The 15800-nt window shown below is 40.0% G+C and overlaps 1 pseudogene; it reads left to right on the top strand.

Annotated features, from left to right (window-relative positions):
* The first annotated feature begins 8020 nt into the window (after positions 1–8020).
* LOC128928707 (histone-lysine N-methyltransferase SETMAR-like) lies at positions 8021–14333 on the top strand (annotated as a pseudogene).
* Positions 14334–15800: the final 1467 nt, after the last annotated feature.

The following is a 15800-nucleotide window of genomic DNA, read 5'->3' as shown; positions in this document are numbered from 1 at the left end:
ACCTAATTGTGAGTTGTATTTATTTTCCTTTTTTTTTTTTTTTTTTGGAAGGAGGGAGAGAGGGAGGGATGGAAAGAAAGAAGGAGAAAGAAAGAAAGAAGAGAAAGAGAATGGAGGTTCAGTGGATATTGACAATATACTGTAATATCTTTATAATACTGGTGTTTGGAAACAGAACTAATAATCACCCTGTAAGCTCTTATTCTATGACAGGGTTTCCCTAAAGCATAGGTAGTGGAAAGGATACAAAATCTAGACTTGGTTTCAAACCACAACTCTGACATAGTTTCACTGGAAAAAATCATTTCTGATCATTTGTAAATTGAAAGTAATCAGAAACCTACTGTGATACACAGACTTATTATGATAGTCAAGTGAGGTGGGTTATTGAAAGTTCTTTTTTTCCTTTTAAGTTATAAAGCATTGTAGTATAAAATGGTGGTGGTACAGGATTCAGTGTATAGGTTTCTAATCCTACACACTGGGCACAGAGGGCACGTTGGCAAAGCTGAGCTTCTTTTTTTTTTTTTTTTTAGAAACAAAGGAGAGAAGGAGAGGAAAAAAGAGGGAGAGAGAACAGGAATATTGCTTCATTCTAAAAATGGGTATTAATAATGGCTGATCAATATTTTGTGTATTTAAAGTGGACAATGTATATTTTGTGTATTTAAAATGGAGAGCTCTATAAATATTTATTGAGTTTACTTGTTCTGGATCTGAGTTCAAGTCCTGGATATCCTTATTAATTTTCTGTCTCATTGAGTCTAAATCTCATTATGGGTCTTATGTATCTGGGTGTTAAGATCTCTTATTGTTGCATTGATCCTTTTACCACTGTATCTTTGTTGCTTTGAAATCTATTTTATCCAATGTGAGCATTGCAACTCCTGCTTTTTGTTTATTTATTTATTTATTTTTACTCTCCATATGGTTGGTAAATTTTTCTCCAACACTTTGTTTTGAGGCTTTGTGTATCTTTGGATATACCGTTAGATTTTGGCTTATCTTTTGATTGCGGGATTTAGTTGATCTCATCATTTTGGATTGCTGCATAATATTTCATGGTGTATATGTGCCACATTTTCCCTGTCCAGTCTATCATCTATGGGCATTTGGGTTGGTTCCAGGTCTTTGCTATTGTAAACAGTGCTGCAATGAACATTCGCCTGCATGTGTCCTTATAGTAGACCGATTTATAGTCCTTTGGATATATACCCAGTAATGGAATTGCTGGGTCAAATGGAATTTCTATTTCTAAGGCCTTGAGGAATTGCCACACTGTCTTCCACAATGGTTGAACTAATTTACACTCCCACCAGCAGTGTAGAAGTGTTCCTATTTCACCACATCCTCTCCAGCATCTGTTGTCTCCAGATTTTTTAATGATCGCCATTCTAACTGGCCTGAGATGGTATCTCAACGTGGTTTTGATTTGAATCTCTCTACCAGTGATGATGAGCATTTTTTCATATGTTTGTTGGCCTCATGTATATCTTCTTTTGTAAAGTGTCTGTTCATATCCTTTGCCCATTTTTGAATGGGCTTGTTTGTTTTTTTCTTGTAAATCTGTTTGAGTTCTTTGTAAATTCTGGATATCAGCCCTATGTCAGATGGGTAAACTGCAAACATTTTTACCCATTCTGTTGGTTGCCAATTCACTCTAGTGACTGTTTCTTTGGCCGTGCAGAAGCTGTGGAGTTTGATTAGGTCCCATTTGTCTATTTTGGCTTTTGTTGCCAATGCTGTTGATGTTTTGGTCATGAAGTCCTTGCCTACTCCTATGTCCTGAATGGTTTTGCCTAGATTTTCTTCTAGGGTTTTTATGGTGCCGGGTCTTTTGTTTAAGTCTTTAATTTATCTGGAGTTAATCTTAGTGAAAGGTGTCAGGGAGGGGTCCAGTTTCTGCTTTCTGCACATAGCTAGCCAGTTTTCCCAACACCATTTATTAAACAGGGAGTCCTTTCCCCATTGCTTGTTTTTGTCAGGTTTATCAAAGATTGTATGGTTGTAGATATGTTGTGTTGAGTCCGATGCCTCTGTTCTGTTCCATTGGTCTATATCTCTGTTTTGGTACCAGTACCATGCTGTTTTGATTACTGTTGCCTTCCAGTATACTTTAAAGTCCGGTAGTGTGATGCCTCCCACTGTGTTCTTTTTGCTTAGAATTTACTTGGCTATGCGGGCTCTCTTTTGGTTCCATATAAAGTTCAAGGTGGCTTTTTCCAGTTCTGTGAAGAAAGTCAATGGTAGCCTGATGAGGATAGCGTTGAGTCTGTAAATTACTTTGAGTAGTATGGTCATTTTCACGATATTGATTCTTCCTAACCATGAACATGGAATGTTTCTCCATCTGTTTGTGTCCTTTCTTATTTCGTTGAGCAGTAGTTTGTAGTTTTCCTTGAAGAGGTCCCTTAGGCTCCTTGTAAGTTGTATTCCTAGGTATTTTATTCTCTTTGTAGCAATTGTGAATGGCAGTTCGTTCTTGATTTGGCTCTCTTTATGTCTGTTGTTGGTATATAGGAATACTTGTGATTTTTGCATATTGATTTTATATCCTGAGACTTTGCTGAAGTTGCTTATCAGTTTCAGAGGTTTTTGGGCTGAGACGATGGGGTCTTCTAGATATACTATCATGTCGTCTGCGAATAGAGACAATTTGGCTTCCTCCTTTCCTATTTGAATACCCTTTATTTCTTTATCTTGCCTGATTGCTCGGGCTAGAACTTCCAGTACTATACTGAATAGGAGTGGTGAGAGAGCACATCCTTGTCTAGAGCCAGATTTCAAAAGGAATGCTTCCAGTTTTTGCCCATTCACTGTGATATTGGCTGCTGGTTTGTCATAAATAGCTTTTATTATTTTGAGATACCTTTTATCAATACCGAGTTTATTGAGGGTTTTTAGCATAAAGGGCAGTTGCATTTTGTCAAAGGACTTCTCTGCGTCAATTGATATAATCATGTGGCTTTTGTTTTTGGTTCTGTTTATGAGGTGAATTATGTTTACAGACTTGCGTAAGTTGAACCAGGCTTGCATCTCTGGGATGAATCCTACTTGATCATGATGGATAAGCTTTTTGATGTGCTGTTGCAATCAGCTTGCCAGGATTTTATTGAAGATTTTTGCATCTATGTTCATCATGGATATTTTCCTGAAATTTTCTTTTCCTGTTGGATCTCTGCCGGGTTTTGGTATCAGGATGATATTGGTCTCATAAAATGATTTGGGAAGGATTCCCTCTTTTTGGATTATTTGGAATAGTTTCAGAAGGAATGGTACCAGCTCCTCTTTTTGTGTCTTGTAGAATTTGGTGGTGAACCCATCTGGACTTGGGCTTTTTGTGTGTGGTAGGCTCTTAATTGCTGCCTCAACTTCAGACCTTGTTATTGGTCTGTTCATAGTTTCGGCTTCCTCCTGGTTTAGGCCTGGGGGGACACAAGTGTCCAGGAATTTATCCATTTCTTCCAGGTTTACTAGTTTATGTGCATAGAGTTGTTTGTAATATTCTCTGATGATGGTTTGAATTTCGGTGGAATCTGTGGTGATTTCCCCTTTATTGTTTTTTATTGCATCTATTTGGTTATTCCCTCTTTTGTTTTTTATCAGTCTGGCTAGTGGTCTGTCTATTTTGTTGATCTTTTCAAAAAACCAGCTCTTGGATTTATTGATTTTTTGAAAGGTTTTTTCATGTCTCTTTCTCCTTCAGTTCTGCTCTGTTCTTAGTTATTTCTTGTCTTTTGCTAGCTTTTGAGTTTTTTTGATCTTGCTTCTCTAGCTCTTTCAAAGTTGATGATAGGGTGTCAATTTTGGATCTCTCCACTCTTCTCATGTGGGCACTTATTGCTATATATTTTCCTCTAGAGACTGCTTTAAATGTTTCCCAGAGATTATGGTATGTTGTGTCTTTGTTCTCGTTGGTTTTGAAGAACTTCTTTATTTCTGCCTTCATTTCGTCGTTTACCCAGTCAACATTCAAGAGCCAGTTGTTCAGTTTCCATGAAGCTGTGCGGTTCTGAGTTAGTTTCTTAATTCTCAGTTCTAACTTGATTGCACTGTGGTCTGAGAGACTGTTTGTTATGATTTCAGTTGTTTTGCATTTGCTGAGGAGTGCTCTACTACCAATTATGTGGTCAATTTTAGAGTAGGCATGATGTGATGCTGAGAAGAATGTATATTCTTTGGATTTGGGGTGGAGAGTTCTGTAAATGTCTATCAGGTTTGCTTGTTCCAGGTCTGAGTTCAAACCCTGGATATCCTTGTTGATTTTCTGTCTGGTTGATCTGTCTAATATTGACAGTGGAGTGTTAAAGTCTCCCATTATTATTGTGTGGGAGTCTAAGTCTCTTTGTAAGTTATTAAGAACTTGCCTTATATATCTGTGTGCTCCTGTATTGGGTCCATATATATTTAGGATCATTAGCTCTTCTTGTTGTATGGATCCTTTTACCATTATGTAATGTCCTTCTTTGTCTCTTTTGATCTTTGTTGCTTTAAGTCTATTTTACCAGAGATGAGTATTGCCACTCCTGCTTTTTTTTTTTTTTTTTGCTCTCCGTTTGCTTGGTAAATCTTCCTCCATCCCTTTATTTTGAGCCTTTGTGTATCCTTGCATGTGAGATGGGTTTCCTGGATACAGCACACTGATGGGTTTTGGTTTTTTCCAATTTGCCAGTCCGTGTCTTTTGATTGGTGCATTTAGCCCATTTACATTTAGGATTAATATTGTTATGTGTGAATTTGATACTGCCATTTTGATGCTAGCTTGCTGTTTTGCTCGTTAGTTGATGCAGATTCTTCATTTTGTTGATACTCTTTTGCATTTGGTATGTTTTTGGAATGGCTGATACTGGTTGTTTCTTTCTATGTGTAGTGCCTGTTTCAGAAGCTCTTATAAAGCAGGCCTGGTGGTGACAAAATCTTTGAGTACTTGCTTGTTTGCAAAGGATTTTATTTTTCCTTCACTTATGAAGCTCAGTTTGGCTATATATGAAATTCTGGGTTGAAAGTTCTTTTCTTTAAGGATGTTGAATATTGGCCCCCACTCTATTCTTGTTTGTAGGGTTTCTGCTGAGAGATCTGCTGTGGGTCTGATGGACTTCCCTTTGTGGGTGACCCGCCCTTTCTCTCTGGCTGCCCTTAGCATTTTCTCCTTCATTTCAACCCTGGTGAATCTGATGATTATGTGCTTTGGGTTTGCTCTTCTTGCGGAATATCTTTGTGGTGTTCTCTGCATTTCCTGGACTTGAATATTGACCTGCCTTGCTAGGTTGGGGAAATTTTCCTGGATAATATCCTGAAGAGTATTTTTCAGCTTGGATTCATTCTCTTCATCACATTCAGGTACACCTATCAAATGTAGATTAGGTCTCTTCACATAGTCCCACATTTCTTGGAGACTTTGTTCATTCCTTTTTGTGCTTTTTTCTCTAATCTTGGCTTCTTGTTTTATTTCATTGAGTTGATCTTCAACTTCTGGTATCCTTTCTTCTGCTTGGTCAATTCAGCTGTTGAAACTTGTGCATGCTTCGTGAAGTTCTCGTGTTGTGTTTCTCAGCTCCTTCAATTCACTCACATTCCTCTCTAAGTTGTCCATTCTTGTTATCTTTTCCTCAAATCTTTTTTCAAATATTTTTTCAAGGTTCTTAGTTTCTTTGCATTGATTTAGAACATGTTCTTTTAGCTCATGGAAATTTCTCATTACCCACATTCTGAAGTCTGATTCCTTCATTTCATCACACTCATTCTCCATTCAGCTTTTTTTCCTTGCTGGTGAGGAGTTGTGGTCCTTTGTAGGAGGTGAGGTGTTCTTGTTTTGGGTGTTTTCCTCCTTTTTGCACTGGCTTCTTCCCATCTTTGTGTATTCATCCACCTGTCATCTGAGTGGTTGCTGATTTTCTGATTGGGTCTCTGAGTGGACATCCAGATTGTTGATGATGATGTATTTCTGTTTCTTAGTTTACCTTCTAACAGTCTTGCCCCACTGCTGTAGGACTGCTGAGGTCCACTCCAGGCCCTGCTTGCCTGGGGACTCCTGTAGCAGCCGTGGAACCATGAGTGTTGCTACCAGATTCTTCTTTTGCTATCTTTGTCCCTGAATGTTGCCCGCCAAACATCAGTCTGATCAGTCCTTTGTGAGGTGACTCTTTGGATATATGGGGGTCATGGAGCTGCTTGAGGAGACAGTCTGTACTTTATAGGAGCTCAGGTGCTGAGCTGTGAGCTCCATTGTTCATTCAGGGCTCCTAGGCAGGTACGTTTAAGTCTGCTGCAGCAGAACTCATAAAGCCCCCTTTTTTTTCTTCAGTTGCTCTGTCCCAGGGAGCTAGGGCTTTATTTATGAGTATTCATTGTACTTTCTTGCCCAGCGAGGGGGCAGTCTTGTCACTGCCTGCCTGTAGTGGGTATGATGAGCTGCCGTGGGCTCTGCTCTGTTGCCGTGGGCTCTGCCCTGTTGCCATGGGCTCCGCCCTGCTGTTGTGGGCTCTGCCCTGCTGCTGTGTGTAATTCCCTGTAGTCCTGTTTATATGGGTGTGGTTAGAACTGCAGTGGTGATGGTGGCCTGCCTCTGTAGTGGCAGACTCTCTCTGTTATGGCAGGTTGCCTCGGCAACAGCAGGCTGCGTCAGCAATGGCAGAGTACCTTCATAGGGTCGTGTGCCTCAGTAGTGGCAGACACCCCTCCCCCACCGAGCTGCACTGTCTTGGGTTCAGCTGTGCTTGCCGTGAAACTCTCCATCCTGAGCGTTTTCAATTGCTGTTTTGTTTTTGTGCAGGTGGGATCCGCGGAGCCTGATCACCTGGCTCCCTGCCTCAGAGCCCTTTTTTTTTTTTTTTTACATTGAATGGTTGACTCTCTTTCAGGTGATCCAGTCACCTGCTGCAAGGGTGCCGGGATCTGTGTGATTTCCCATGCAGTGACCTACTGCACCGGCTCAAATCACGTTGCTGCCTGGGAATTTCCTGGCCTGGCTTTCTGTTTAAGTCCTGTTTAATCAGATGAATGTGTTAATCTGCTTTTCAAAATCTCCAATTGCTGGTTTAACAGGGCAACCATACCAGTGTATTTTGTACGGAGTGTCGCTGCACTGTGGCCTCGGCCTGAACAGCTGCACAGGCTGAAACAGCCGCGCTGGCCCAAACTGCCACGCTGGCAGCCCATGGGGCTCTTACACCTGGGAATCTCCTAGTCTGTGGACAATAAAAATCTATATGGAAATGCAGCATCCACTCACCCTCTGCGGATTGACTGGGAACTGCAATCCTGAGTTGGTCCTGCAGTGCCATCCCAGATCATATTTTTTAAACATTTCAGTACAGGATTACAGTGTTTAAACTTTCCCACTAAATTTCAGAAGTATAAAATATCTGCCAGCTTATCAGCATGTTTCTTTGTAAAATATTCATTTAATCTTGACATTTTCTTCGCTTCAGTTTTAAAAAAAATCTTCTTGGCAGATTAAGCTAATATCAGTAACTGCTATTTTCAAGCAAAGTTATAAAACCCTATTTTAAATGTTCAACTGACTATTGTCAACCTTTTTCTTCATTTTTGACATTTTGAAGCTGCTTTCTTATAAAACTGGCTATTAGATACTTCTTTGGGTTTCCTATAAGCATCTTGTTCCCTGACATACAAAAAAAAAAAAAAAAACCTCATAATCTTGCTCCTAAAATAAGTTCATCCTACAAATATTTATTGAGCTCCTGTTACATGGCAGGTACTGTGTTAGATGCAAGGGATACAGGGTGAACAAAATCAGACAGACTTTTTTCTCAAGAAGTTGGAAGTCAAGTGAGAAAGGCAAACAGATCAAATAAACATATAACTAATTACACACTGACATAAGCTGTGTGAAGGAAAGGGACCCAGCTCTTTGTTGTAAAGGAATTTACTTCCTATTGGAGGATCATGACTTCCTAAGAGTCATACTTGAAATAAGATCTAACAGATAGGGTAGAGTTAACTGAACAAATGAAAGACATACCATAGGCAAAATTTCTGTGAATCTGAGCAGACGTGCATGAGGAGCTTGGGCATAGAGATCCCCAAAGCCATTGGTCTTTGTTGGGAGAACCATGGAAATACTATGGATTGTTCTAAGCAGGTGATTGGAATACAATTTGACTTGGAAAACATCACTCTGGGGGACAGTTTGGAAGGAGTATCAGAGGAGATGAGAGAAAATCAAAGGGTGGATTACGGCAGAAGCTCAGGGCAGACAATGGTATGTAGTAGCAGAAGAGATGAAGGAAGCTTGAGAAAAGTGAGAGATTCTAGACTTTTTCTTCTTCCTCCTTCCTATTGTGGTGCTACATGCATCCAGTTAATCAGGCACAAATCCACAAGATTCGCTTTCTTCTTTACTCCCACATCTCAACAGTCCTTAACGTCCTTTCTGTCTCACATCCTTGAGTTTCCTCTTCATTTTCGTGGTTGATGCCATACTTTTTACACTTAAAAACCCCATTTAGATTATTCTTGCAGCTTCCTAGGAGTACTCCTGTGTACAATACCTGTCTCTTTCAATCCATTACCACCAGAGTGATTTGTAACAGCCATCTTTAGAAGCCTTTCTTGGCTTCACCATGGAAAATCAAGTTCAAATTCCTTAACTCAGCAGACAGGTTTATTATTATCTGGCCTCTGATTGATGACTCATTCTCTGGCTGGAATTCTCTTCCACTCTCTCTCTTTCATATTTTTACTTCTCACTACCCTCTCTAAACTGAAATTTAAACACCCCTCAGGCAGAAAGAAAGAGAACGACGTTTAGTTTTCTGTTTACCTAAGATAAAGGTAGATGAAAGCAAGTCCAAGATTTTTGACCAAAGTGCTTGCAAGAAAACTACTATTCGACCCACTCCTCAGATTTCTTCAAACTGCCTCTTATTGAACTGCACATATAGGCATATATCTCCTGGGTAACAATAAGTCCATTAGAGCACTTTTGAGGGCTAGGAAAGAAACCCCAGCCTAGATATGCTTACCAAGAGAGTATTTCTCATCTCACATAATGAGGTGTCCCAAGTTTAGCCAGACTTGGGGTTAGGCTGCTCTGACATCCCCACCACTGTAATCACTCCAAAGATGGATTCCTTTGTGGTCAAACATGACTTCCAGCAGCAGTTGGAGCTATACGCTTGCCAAAATCAGTCCAGTGGGAAGTATGCAGTGGGCTTCTCCTAGTTGTGGTATACTAACACTTTCTCTCATACAGAACAAAAGCTAGGTTAGGAGTCTATACCTAGAACAATAACTACTGCCAGGGAGATGCTGGATTTCAACTGGTCGAAACCTCTGTTCCTTACATAAGGGAATAGAATCAACTTAGACCAGTGGTTCTCAAAATGTTCTCAAATGCTGCCCTAGTTACACCAGTGTCATCTGGGAACTTGTTTGAAATGCAAATTTTTGTGAACCAGAAACTCTGAAGGTAGGACCAGGTGATTTGTACTGTAAAAAGCCCTCTAAGTAACTCTGATAGGTGCATTCTAAAATGAAAACCACTGGCTTAGACTAATCAGGACTAGTTATGGGGTTTCCTTGAATCACATGGACTTTAGGAGATAATGAACTCCTGAACTGGAGTTTGAGAAAAATAGAATGTGTGTTTGTGTCAGCATCTGTCCAGTTTGGGACTACTGCTTCTCTTCAGGTTAAATTGTACTTTAATTTTTTTATTGTAATAAGAAACTTTTCAGGACACCAAGAAATAGGGTACAGCCAAATTGTTACACATTGGTTGTTCCATATCAAATGCAATGCATAACAATTACTAGATGTTACCTACACTTTTTTCAGCCTTCTGCCTGAAGGTGGAAATCTTTAATTATTCAAATGAGCTACCAAGACATTATTGCTCACTTGGTCACTGGGGCGGTTGGCCATTTCTCATCCGCACCCTGCAGCCAGCTCCTACAGAGACTAACAGACCATACTCTAGCAAACAGAGGGAATGTTTCTATCCTATATAATATTTTCCTTAAGGCAGAAATGATGGGCTCAGAGAAATCCAATTACAACCTTTGCCTTATTTGGGATAGAAAAGGACAAGTTTTTCCTGACCTATTTATAGAAAACTGAATATCAAACAGAGGTTAAAAAGCAACAACAGTAAGTAAAGGCAGTTTAAGAAAAGGATTGCAGATGCAATTATTTTCAGTTCAAGCCGCTGGTCATCTAAGAGGAACATGAACACCCTGACAAACCTTGCCTAAGGAAAATAGGTTAATAACACATGAGATAAAAGAATATTATGTAAGCATCTGGAATCTCAGACCCCTTCTAGAGGTTCTTCTGTGGTTCTTTAACAGGAATGTGAAATAGAGAAGTCTGCTTTAATCCAGGGAGATGTTTAAATTGAATGTCAGAAATAGGAAAATGATCTATTAGAGTCTTGTTTACAGTTGCTGATATCCATGTCACTTCCAGGAAGTGGAAACTCAGTTTCCAGCAGATCTTCACCCTTTGACTTAGTTGCAAATAACAGCAACCCAGTCCACTCGTTCAATCAAAAAAGGAATTTACTGGAAGTTATTAGTTAATGAATACAATTCCTGAATGGCCAGAGAAGCTTTTGGGGGGTAGACAGCGAGCAACACTGCTCAAAATCATACCTCACAACTGGCTGCCTCTTCCACCACCAGGCACAGACTCCATGGTTTCCAGCATGGATGCTGACACTCGAACTTCCACTGTGTACCACCCCCATCCGAGAGATTCAGTGATTTGTGTCACTAGTGTCCAATTCAAAGTCTGTTGCCTGTAGCTTTAATGAGCTGAGTCTAAGTCACCCACTACCCTGGCCCCAAGGGGAGGTGGGGAAATCAGCAAGAGACATTTGGTGTGAGATGCAGAATTCATGAAGTGAACATACCCCTAACACAGAAAGTTGTTCAAAGGTGCCAAGAGATCCAAAAAGTTGGCAAATGGCTACTAAATCCAGACTTGGGTCCTTTCTCTTGGATTTCATTCCATGTTTTGCAATCAGGTGTGAGTGGAGAAAGCAAGCAAGCACAGCCATTATACATTATCCAGGTACACACTTGTGGTGGGTGTCTTAATGTCTTGATGTAAATGACGAAGGTCATGCCTTTACCGTGCCCTACCCAGATGGCTGCCTTTGCCACCTACTAGGACCACAGAGATAACATAGGAAAATCTCTACTAAGCAACATTCTTATCAGAAATTTCTATAATTCATAGAATAATGGGTGATTAGTCCTAGAGAAACTCTTAGTATATCTTGTCCACATTCTTCAGTTTAAGTAACTGGCTTTTAAAATTGCTTATTTTTATTTTTTAGAGACAGGGTCTCATCATGTAAGTTTATTTTTAAAGAGGCATCTATGACATAAGATATTGTGGTATTTAAAATGTGGAGTTTCTAATTAAAAATTACATGAAGCAGAGTTTCCTAAGTAACTTACATTTTTAAGGGAAGAAATTCATTCTTTTTTAACTAACATTATTTAATGGAGACTGTTTTAACCTTAGGCAATGGAGATCAAAGAGTTCACTCTCAGAGCTGGCTTCTACCAGCCCTGGGTGCTACTGCTCAGCAAAACCGCCTTTCTGAATAGTTTACTTCCATAGGCTAAAAATTTGTCATTGTATTTTCATCTCCTTTAGTATAAGATGATTTACTGCCACGTGCCTTAAACTTGTAACAGATGTATAAATGTACAATGTCTGAAAAGTGAGTGGTACCTTCGTGAGTTGTGCAGTACATGACAGCTCTGAAGACAAGGGAACCTTTATATGTCTGGGTTGTGCAGTGCAGGAGGGATCAACTCCCTCTCCGCAGAAAATCATTCCTAGAAAATATTTTGTTATAAATCATTAACTACATGGCTATATGCTATATTTGTTCAACTGCTGTAACAAAGGATCTTAAAATTCAGTGGCTCAGAAAAGATGGATGTTATCTCTCTCTTATGTAACTACCCAGTGCAGAAATCAACAAAATTGTAACCTGTGAGCCAAATTTGGTGCCAGCCTGTTTCGGTACAGTCCTCAGGGTGAGAATGGTCTTTACATATTGAAATGACTGTAAAAATAAGAACGTGTGACAGGGACAATATGTGACCTACAAAGCCTGAATTATTTATTATTTGGCCCTTTACAGAAAAAAACTTTGCTGACCTTCCAAGTTTGATTCCTCCAGGGCAGGGAGGAATTTCTGTTTCACCAGACCACACAGGGTCTTGGGTTTCTTCTATCATGTTGTTCTAACATCAGCCAAATGCTATCCTCATCTGCATTGTGGCGGCTGGTTCATCATCACCACTTCCATATCCCTGTCGGTGCAAAGGGGAAAGAGAAAGTGAAAGGCAAGCACTTCTTTTTTTTTTTTTTTTTTTTTTTTTTTTTTTGAGATGGAATCTCACTCTATTGCCAGGCTGGAGTGCAGTGGTGCAATCTCGGCTCACTGCAACCTCCGCCTCCTAGGTTCAAGTGATTCTCCTGCCTCAGCCTCCCGAGTAGCTAGGACTACAGGTGCATGCTATTATGCCTGGCTAGTTTTGTGTAATTTAGTAGAGACAGGGTTTCGTCATGTTGTCCAGGATGGTCTCAATCTCCTGAACTTCTGATCCACCCGCCTTGGTCTCCCAAAGTTCTGGGATTATAGGCATGAGCCACCATACTCAGCCAGCACTTCTTTATTAAAAAAAAAAAAAAAAAGTAGGAGCAGAGGTTGCATACATTACTTCCACATAAATCCCATGGCCAGAACAATAGCACACAGTCATGGCCAACTACAGGATCAGGTGGGAAATGAAATCTCTGACTAGGCAGCAAGTACTCAGCTAGAATCCCAAGCGTTCTATTACTGAAAGGAAAAGGAGGATTGGTAGAGGGAGAAATTAGACATCTTTCCCACATATACTACAGAGTCCTCCTGATCCCTCAGTTGGTGCTGAGCTGTCTCGAACAATTAAAATCTCCTCCACCCCATGTGGCAGGATAATTCTCATGGAGTCTTTTTTCCTCTGTGGGGGATTCCGTGACAACAATCAATACAACTCTTTCCAAAAAGTAAAAGAAAGGAAAAAAAAGATAGGAAAGGAAGGTCTAGGGAAAAGGAGGTAGAATAGACTGGGATATGGCTCTCCTCAGATAAGAAGGTAAGTATTAGGTAAGGGCAAAAGGAACTGTGGGTTTTGTATTGTTGGAATGGGCCATTTGATATTGGAATACATTCTTAAATAAATATGGATATGTTTTACATCGTTTTAATGGGCATTTCTCACTTTATGTTTTTTGCTAATGACTTATTACTTGTTCTTTACCTTATGTTTATTTCAGACTATGGAAATGATGTCAGACAAGAAGTAAATTCGAGTGATTTTCTTATTCAAGTTCAAAATGGATTGTAAAGCAGCAGAGACAACTCACAACATCAGCAACACATTTGGCCCAGGAACTGCTAATGAACATACAGGGCAGTGGTGGTTCAAGAAGTTTTGCAAAGGAGGCGAGAGCCTTGAAGATAAGGAGCATAGTGGCGAGCCATCAGAAGTTGGCAACGACCAACTGAGAGCAATCATCAAAGCCAATCCTCTTAACAACTACAGGAAGTTGCCAAAGAACTTAACATCGGCCATTCTGTGGTCATTGGGAATTTGAAGCATGCTGGAAAGGTGAAAGAATTTGATATATGGGTGCCTCATGGGCTTAGCAAAAATATAAAAATCATCATTTTGAAGTGCTGTCTCCTCTTATTCTATGCAACAACAATGAACCATTTCTCGATCAGATTATGATGTTTGTTGAAAAGTGGATTTTATATGACAAATGCCAATGACCAGGTCAGTGATGGACTGAGAAGAAGCTCCATAGCACTTTCCAAAGCCAAACTTGCACCAAAAAAGGGTCATGGTCACTGTTGGGTGGTCTGCTGTTGGTCTGATCCACAACAGCTTTCTGAATCCTGGCAAAACCATTACATCTGATAAGTATGCTCAGCAAATCAATGAGATGCACCAAAAACTGCAGTGCCTGCAGCCAGCATGGTCAACAGAAAGGGCCCAACTCTCCACGACAATGCCCAACTACATATCACATAACCAGTGCTTCAAAAGTTGAAAGAATTGGGCTATGATGTTTTGCCTCATCCGCCATATTCACTGACCTCTCACCAACCAACTACCATTTCTTCAAGTATCTCAACAACTTTTGCAGGGAAACACTTCCACAACCAGCAGAATGCAGAAAATGCTTTCCAAGAGTTTGCTGAATCCCAAAGCACAGATTTTTATGTTACAGGAATAAACAAACTTATTTCTCATTGGCAAAAATGTGTTGATTATAATGGTTCCTATTTTTTTTAATTAATATATGTTTGAGTTTAGTTATCATGATTTAAAATTCATTGTTTGAAACTGCAATTACTTTTGCACCAACCCTATTTTAGGATCATTCAATGGCCAAAGCAGCTGAAAATTACATTACTAACTTTCTCAGCCACTTCCTTTCTGTCCTGAGGAGGCTTGTGGAAAACACTCCTAGTTGCCAACCTCTGGCAGAGACTTCTAATTATAAAAACTGTCTAATAGCCCAGTCAGAAGATAACACACACCCTAGTCAGGTTCCTGGTACATGCAGGTGAATGCAGTCCTACCTGATATTAGGTTTCCTATCACTCAGTTTTTATTTGTTGCATATTTTTTCAGTGATAGCATTAAATGGTTGAGGAAGCATGAAAATGCTATGATCTCTACATTCCAGCTCTCCTGAATAAAACAATGGACAGGTCCAAAAACCTTAGGAGCCTGTCTAATAGGGTGGTCGGAGATAGCAGCACTGTGGATGACTTTAATAACAGCGGCATCTCTGAATGCCTGCTGTCCGGAGAGGGTGTGCAAAGTCTTGCGAGACAATCAGAACTCTGAGGCAGCTGCACATACTGGAGAAGGCTGACACCTACAGATTGGGAGACAAGGAAGAGCAGAAGGGATTTTCCCAGGCATCAATAGAGGACTGACAATTTGTTGTAAACTGCAAGCCTAACAAAGTAGAGTACTATGCTCCAAAAAGTGGTCAGCCAGCCCTGACCACTCAGGGTAAACAGAACTGTAAGTAGGCAAAAAAAAAAAAAAAAAAAAAAAAAAAACACAGCAGAGCACACCTAAGTAGAACTGAGCAACTGGAGGATGAAGGACAAAGCAGAATAATTCCTGGGAGCTCTGGAACATAGACATGCCAGAGAAGAGCAAAGACAATAACTTTCATAAAGAATCGTAGTACTTAATGGGATTCTATTCCAACATAGGAAGACTCCACACAACTGAAAAGTATTGATTTCAAAGTGAAAACAACTGGCTAGATTAATGAGAAAAGAAAATGATAATTTCCGAGAACTAAACTAGAGTCTGTAAAAAATAAATGGAAGAAATATTTTAAAACACAGATCACCAATAAAAAAGGGATAGTATATCTTTTAAACTTCAATTGCAAATACAGAAAACACAGCAGTTGGTTTAAGCAGAAAGGAATTTAACATACGAAAGTGGGCACTTAAAAAATATCTAGGACTAGAGAAGCAAGTGCTCAGTTATCTCCCAGAATTAGCCTAGCAAATTAGTGCTTCCACCACGGTAAGGATGATGGGGAACTAGGAGCCACTGCCCCTCTCCCCTGTTGTTTCCAAGACCAGCAGCTCAGCTGGGTGCCAACAAGAAGATCCTCTTATTCCTGATCTCTCAACACCCACAGCTAGTAGCCAGTTGGGACACCGTCACTGTTGCCACTGGAAAAAAAATGCCTCTAAAATTGTGCTGCAGAAACCCTGATTCCTC

The sequence above is a fragment of the Callithrix jacchus genome, chromosome 9 (assembly GCF_049354715.1).
Source record: "Callithrix jacchus isolate 240 chromosome 9, calJac240_pri, whole genome shotgun sequence".
NCBI lineage: Eukaryota > Metazoa > Chordata > Mammalia > Primates > Cebidae > Callithrix > Callithrix jacchus.
Note: the sequence above shows the minus strand (reverse complement) of the source record. Positions and strands in the feature narration are given on the sequence as shown.